General features: G+C 40.5%; 1 long non-coding RNA gene across 1 annotated transcript; it reads left to right on the forward strand.

Annotated features, from left to right (window-relative positions):
• Positions 1 to 254: 254 nt before the first annotated feature.
• LOC123742508 (uncharacterized) lies at positions 255 to 1,162 on the forward strand. The gene is made up of 2 exons (XR_006769691.1): positions 255 to 346; positions 573 to 1,162. It is a non-coding gene; the product is annotated as an uncharacterized lncRNA (long non-coding RNA).
• The last annotated feature ends 6,248 nt before the right edge of the window (positions 1,163 to 7,410 follow it).

Here is a 7,410-nt window from a genome sequence, read left to right on the forward strand (position 1 = left end):
TAAACCACCGGGGTTTAGGTGCGATAAATAAAAAGTTAGAAAAACAAGGGCTAAGCGAAAAAGATAAACTGAAATAGCAGTTGTGGTTAACGCTGGGGGCACCCAATCTATGACGTGGTATATGAAGACACCAGAGGCTCTAAAGCAAAAACATAAAATACTAAGAAAAAAAACCGGGGCCTCGAATCTGATATAAAGATTAGCCGCTTGTGACGTAGGCCTAAAGAAAAGAATGGGCCAATCATATCGAGTGTCTTGCCATGACGAATTTGACGCTATGCGACCCACCGCTGGAGACTTCCTTCAACAAAGATGGCTGACAAAAATACTGCGAAGCAAATGTTAGGTAATTATAACGCCATAACGAATCATGCAACATATGCACAGTTGAGAGGAATATGTTTAGTTAATGTAGAGACAAACGATTAGAAATATGTTTTGGTCATACGTTTAATTTACGAAAATCGATATTTAGCTAGGTAGCTAGCTGACTAGCTAACATTAGCCAGCTAGCTAGCTTTATGGGTGTTGTGACATGAGTATGAAATTGTAATTCGTGTTTAATGTTTTAGGGACTCCTGAGAAAAACACCAAACCAGGCTGTCGACTTGTGAAACAGTGGATGTAAAGAATCTAGCTAGCTAAAGCATTTACAGCCAATTGAATGTACAATTTTGTATGCTTGCCTTGCTGATATTTGCCATGAAATGCAGCTGAAGTAACGTAACTTGGCTAGCTAACCATTTTCTTGCTTATTGTGTAGTGGAGGATAAAAATACCTGTATGCCTATGGATGTGTAGCTAGCTATGTAGCTGATCTGTGTATGGGACCCTGAAACGTTTGGTATAAATATTAATTCAGAACCTAGTTATGAACCTCAGCTATCATAGCTGTTTGTATCCACTTCAGAACAGCCAAAGGGCATTAATGAAGCCTATGGATGGAGTAGAATATAGTATAACTTTGTGCCAAGGATGGAAGTCATATATACATGTAGTTATTACCAAACATGAGATCCCCACATTGTAGCCTGTACATTTAATATATTCACTGATCATGTACTCTACCTTGGCAAATACATTTGTGGTTCAGGTATGAGTGTCTGTGACATTCTTTTTCAGTCATATCCAGTTCCAAGAGTAAACTCCAGTCTTTGAATGATGCTGTGTCTGCATGTATGTATTACAATTATACACTTCAGTGTTTACCAATCCTGGTCATATGACATCTATGGTTACACATTGTAACTATGCAATGTGTAGACTTTACAGTGAAATGCTTACTTACAAGCCCTTAACCAACAGTGCAGTTCAAGAAGAGTTGAAAAAATATTTACCAAGTAGACTAAAATAAAAATGTATAATAAAAAGTTACAATAACAAGGCTATATACAGGGGGAACTGGTTCCAAGTCAGCGTGCTGGGGTACAGGTTAGTTCAGGTCATTTGTACATGTAGTGACTATGCATAGAAGTGAAGTGACTGTGTATAGATAAACAGCAGTGTACGGGGGGGGTCAGTGTAAATTGTCCAGTGGTGGTTTTATTAATTGTTCAGCAGTCTTATGGTTTGGGGGTAGAAGCTGTTGAGCTTTTTGGTCCTAGACTTGGCACTCCGGTACCACTTGCTGTGCGGTAGCAGAGAGAACAATCTGACTTGGGTGACTGGAGTCTCTTACAATTTTATGGGCTTTCCTCTGACACCGCCTATTATATGGCTGGAAGCTTAGCCCCAGTGTTGCACTGGGCCATTTGCACTATGCTCTGTAGCGCCTTACGGTCAGATGCAGAGCAGTTGCCATACCAGGTCAGGATGCTCTTGATGGTGCAGCTGTAGAACCTTTTGAGGATCTGGGGACAAATGCCAAACATTTTCAGTCTCCTGAGGGGGAAAGGTTTTGTCGTGCCCTCTTCACGACTGTCTTGGTATGTTTGGACCATGATTGGGGCGACAAGGTGAAAATCTGTCGTTCTGCCCCTGAACAAGGCAGTTAACCCACTGTTCCTAGGCCGTCATTGGAAATAAGAATTTGTTCTTAACCGATTTGCCTAGTTAAATAAAAGTTTGTTGGTGATGGGGACACCAAGGAACTTGAAACTCTCGACCTGCTCCACTACAGCCCCTTTCGATGTTGATGGAGGCCTGTTCGGCCCTCCTTTTCCTGTAGTCCACAATCAGCTTCTTTGTCTTGCTCACATTGAGGGGAGGGGTTATTGTCCTGCGCCACACTGCCAGTTCTCTGACCTCCTCCCTCTAGGCTGTAGACTAGAAACATTTATTTAACTAGTTAAAGGCTGATTTGTAATTCATATATACAGAAATAGAGTTTAAAAGAAAGTACACTACACTTCCTATGCATCATGTAAATACTCAAATACTCTAATTTCCTTCATCTGCACTGATCTGAGGACACAGGATAGGTGTAGTATTTCATCAAATGAGACTTAATTTCAACCAGTAGAGAATGTGAAATGCTTCGAAAAAAGTTCAAGTGTTATAAATACATAAATTATAAGTATTAATTGTAATATAAATAAGTTAAATCTGTACTTCATTGGATGTCTGGTGTGCATTATAAAAACAGGAAGAGAGAGGTGGGGAGAGAGGTGTGAGTGTAAAAGACAGAGAGGTATAAGAACAGAGGAGCAGGGAAGACCTGCATATGATTAATGAATTACAATGCTACTTAACTTAATATTCTCTCAGTTCATCACAATTACATAATATAGTCTCTAGTGGTGTCTTCTAACCAGCCTTGGGATCCCAGTCAGCCTGAAGGTTATCTTAAGAGCGGGTGAGGTGGCGATGACAGGACTGGGGGTTGGAATTCTCACATCAAAACATACCTACAGATGGAGAGAGATGTTTAAGCCTTGTTTTATTTTAACACTGCCAGTCATCATCAGGAGGTGAAATGCTAAAATGACCAAGGATCATTAACTCTGGGACTACTACATCTATCTGTATTTCAATGGAAAGCATCTCTTTAATAATACTCCCTGTTGACCTGACCATGTGACCTCTCACCATGCTGTGCCCTCTATGGAGCCAGTTCGGATGCGGGAGGGGTTCACTGAAAGCTGATAACCTACAAGATTTAGGAAGAAGGGGAGAGAGGGATGAAGTGAAGGAGAGACTTATTTAGAAAATAAGGTAGTTGAAGAGACTGTGTTCAACAGGAATCTCTGTGTGGCTTCACCTGGTGTCCACACTAAGTGGCTGCAGAGTACTTTATACTGAAAAACATGCACAGACACGAGGAAAAACAATATAGCGTAGTTATATAAATAATTTAGTTTCCTCTTGCCTATTCTTTTGAAGGAGCCACAGACATCTGAGCCTACTTACTGCACAACACAATCCATCAAACATATTGATACATGAACGTGAAGGTGTGGGTTATAAGGTGTCTAATTGTTTTCAATATGGGTGACTTTAAAAAAGCCTGTTTTTATACAGACATCACACCCTCACCTGAGAAGTAGAAATCAACGGGAGAGAAACTTGGAATTGAATAACTGCATTTGACATTAGCTAAGTAAATGGAAGAATACTCTTAGAAAGAAGTGGAAGGGAAGCGCTACTAAGGTACACAATAGTACATTTTGGTAGACAGAAGGGGCTCTTTGGTAAAAAAGGTAGATTGGTCATCAAGAAGGAGAACCAAGGCACTTTTCATATGAATTAAAATGCCTTTATTTCTATGGCATGTTCAATAGAAACAAAGTTTTAAAAATCCGACGCGTTTAAACTGCATGGCCTTCAATTGAACATGGCATTCAAATAAAGGCATTTTAATTCATTATTAAGAGTACCTTGGAAGGATACTCTTATTGCAGTGTGGATGGCTCTTAAAAGAGCCTTTGGTTGTGCATAGTGTAGTCTATGGTGTTGCCAGGGAACAGCACCCTCTTCGAAGAAGTAGGTGAAGATCTCCCACACACGGATTGCCTCTTGCTGCGTTGTTGGACCCCATCCTTGAAACATACTGACGCAATAGTAGCCTTGGTGTGCAGGCCTTCAATGGTGGCAGGGTGGGCACATCCATTGTAAGGCAGGATTAGCTCTGTGTTGATACACCAGCATAGGTGGTGTGGTACCAACTGGAGCACTCCCTCTGTGAAAGTAAATGTGAATTAGGCCATTGATTCCATGATATGTCACAGTTAAAAGGATAGCTCAGCAATACACGATTTGGTTTTGTTTAACTAGCCACTGCCATTCAATTCCAGGTGAAATCATTGACCGACAATCCAGTTTGGTAAAGAAATGACAGTTAGCATTTGCTGGCAGTGGCTAGTTAAACCTGAAGATTGAAGTCACTACCTGTTTTAAATGTAAGAAAACTGTTTAAACGAGTGAAATTACTAATCCATCCCTTTTAAGGTTAGACATAGAATTATGACAAAAGTCAACACCTCTCAGACCACAGCAAATTGCCTAGACTCCGACCATTGTTTATAGAGCAACGGACATGTTTGGGCCCCGTTCAAACATTGAAAGATTAAAGTTCTTATGGAATTGTCACGTCAACTGTGTGACATGGAGCTGGTATGCAAACTGATGGGCACTCGGGTTTGCTTTTGCCCGTGTAACAATAATTATCACCCAGCCCCCCCCTCATCTGTTGCACAGAAACTGCAATAGAGTTTCCTGTCAAGTTCTGAAAGAACAAAAAAAAAAGCATGTCAGCTATATCACATAAGGCCTTAAGATGATATACTATATACAGTTCTGGCCAAATATATGGTCACCCTTACAATTTTCTTGAATAATTCCCCATTTCTTCTAAACTAAGATGAAAAAAAGATGTTTTAGGTGTGTTTTGAGAAGTTCAGTCGGTCTTTGTGTCTCTTTCAGGTCTTTCTATATTTACCAACAACCAAATGAACCATTCAAAGAAAACAACCGCCCTCCAATCCAACATGGGGGAAGTTATGTTAGGTTATAAGGCTACTTAGGATTTCTCATGTAGTCGGTCAGCTACTTTGACCTCCATGTAGGCTGAAACTACAGCAAAACGTTGCCAACCTCAAACATGGCAAGTTGAACAATAGTGCCATCAAAACACTATCAATAGTCTATAAAAGTAGGGGCCCAATGTAGCAACACTAAATGAGATAAGGCAGCAGTGACTTGGGCTGCAGCACCTTATAGCCCATCACACGGTAATGACACATGCTACAGTGTATGATATAGACTAGGCTACAATCCTTCAGCTTTACATTGTCTATCACTTTTTAAAATCTGACAATCTCACCTTTGTCCAGGATCTTTCGCCACCACCATTCTGGCCCCACTGATGTTAACATGCATTGGGACAGTTGGGTCACTTAGTACCTTCTCCCTCTGCATTAACTCTCTGGCCATCTAGGTAGTATGTAAACAGACGATGGGACAAATCATGTCTACCATCTATAGAGCCATTGGAGGAAATATGAAAATGTGAAAAGCAGGGCCTCCAACTGCCTTGTCATCTTAACAATAATGATCATCTGATTTCTTGTGATAGACTTAGACTTTGGAAAACCTTTGTTGCTTGACTGTAATCATGTGAACAAGCCAGAACACTGGTGATGTTGAAGCTCCACTGATTTGAAGATGGTGCACCAACATTTCATATAGAATTTGTCACATAGCAACCAGGTTCTCCATTGACCTGGGTCATAGCAACCAGGTTCTTCATTGACCTGGGTCATATTCATTAGTGGACAACATAGCACATCGGTTAGCAACAGAAAAATACAATTTTCTTTGGTGTGCACATGACCAGTGTGAAACATATATATACGAACGTGTTATGCTAATCTAATCCTTTCAATGGAATGACTTTGGCTAAACCCTCAAAGATCTCTGCATGTGAACATTGGGTGAATTTGTTTTTGGCCCACTTTTGGGTGGCCTACCCTTAAGGGTTACACACAGATTTCTAACATATCATAGATTTGCCTACTGAATTATCCTGGGAACTAATTAGCATATGAACTCACCAGAAGCACATAAGCGACACAATTGTAGTCATCTCTTTGCTTGGTGTGAGGTATTGTTGTCACCTGGCAGGGAACATTGCTGAACAAAGATTCTGTGCTGGTTTTATGGGATTCATTGCTCAAACCAGTATCTGGTTGGGGAGTGAAACATGACTTGTTTATACATATACCATGACATTCTCTCCTCACTAGGTCCAACAATATTCATACACCTGCATTGCATAACACATGAACAATGGCTGCTCATGATTGAGATGGCATGCTTGAACGGAGATCAATAATTCTTCATAGCATGAATACAACTAATTGAGTCTTCAGTATGCAACTGGACTATAAATGTAACAATAGTCTCAACATCATTAACAGGTCAACTTAATGAATTGTGAATACTATGCCGGACATTAGAGAAATAGCTGAACAATCGTTTTGCCAGACAATAGAATAGAGATTTATCATACCTGATGTGCTTGACCAGATTTTCACTCATATGGCGCTCCGCATTAGGGGAACCCAGTAGGGTCCAGGACAATGGCAGAGTGGGTCCTGCGATTAACATACTAAACGCAAGCAGTAATACCAAGTCAGTGTATCAAAATGGCCTCAAACATATTCAAGTAAAAAAATTTTTTTTTTTAAATGTACCATTATTTAACCAGGCAAGTCAGTTAAGAACAAATGCTTATTTTCAATGACGGCCTAGGGACAGTAGGTTAACTGCCTTGTTCAGGGGCAGAACGACAGATTTTTACCTTGTCAGCTCGGGGAGAACAAACAGTTCTATTTTTGTTTCATCAGACCAGAGGACATTTCTCCAAAAAGTATGATATTTGTCCCCATGTGCAGTTGCAAACCGTAGTCTGACTTTTTTATGGCGGTTTTGGAGCAGTAGCTTCTTCCTTGTTGAGGGGCCTTTTCATGTCGATATAGGACTCGTTTTACTGTGGATATAGATACTTTTGTACCGGTTTCCTCCAGCATCTTCACAAGGTCCTTTGCTGTTGTTCTGGGTTTGATTTGCACTTTTCACACCCAGGTACGTTCATCTCTAGGAGACAGAACGCGTCTCCTTCCTGAGCGGTATGACGGCTGTGTGGTCCCATGATGTTTATACTTGCATACTATTGTTTGTACAGATGAACGTGTTACCTTAAGGCGTTTAAATTGCTCCCAAGGATGAACCAGACTTGTGGAGGGCTACAATTTTTCTTCTGAGGTCTTGGCTGATTTATTTAGATTTTCCCATGATATCAAGCAAAAGGCATTGAGTTTGAAGGTTGGCCTAGAAATACATCCACAGGTACTCCTCCAATTGACTCAAATGATGTCAATTAGCCTATCAGAAGCTTCTAAAGGCATGACATCATTTTGGGGAATTTTCCAAGCTCTTTAAAGGCACAGTCAACTTAGTGTATGTAAACTT

This window comes from Salmo salar, chromosome ssa04, assembly GCF_905237065.1.
Source record: "Salmo salar chromosome ssa04, Ssal_v3.1, whole genome shotgun sequence".
NCBI classification, from domain to species: domain Eukaryota; kingdom Metazoa; phylum Chordata; class Actinopteri; order Salmoniformes; family Salmonidae; genus Salmo; species Salmo salar.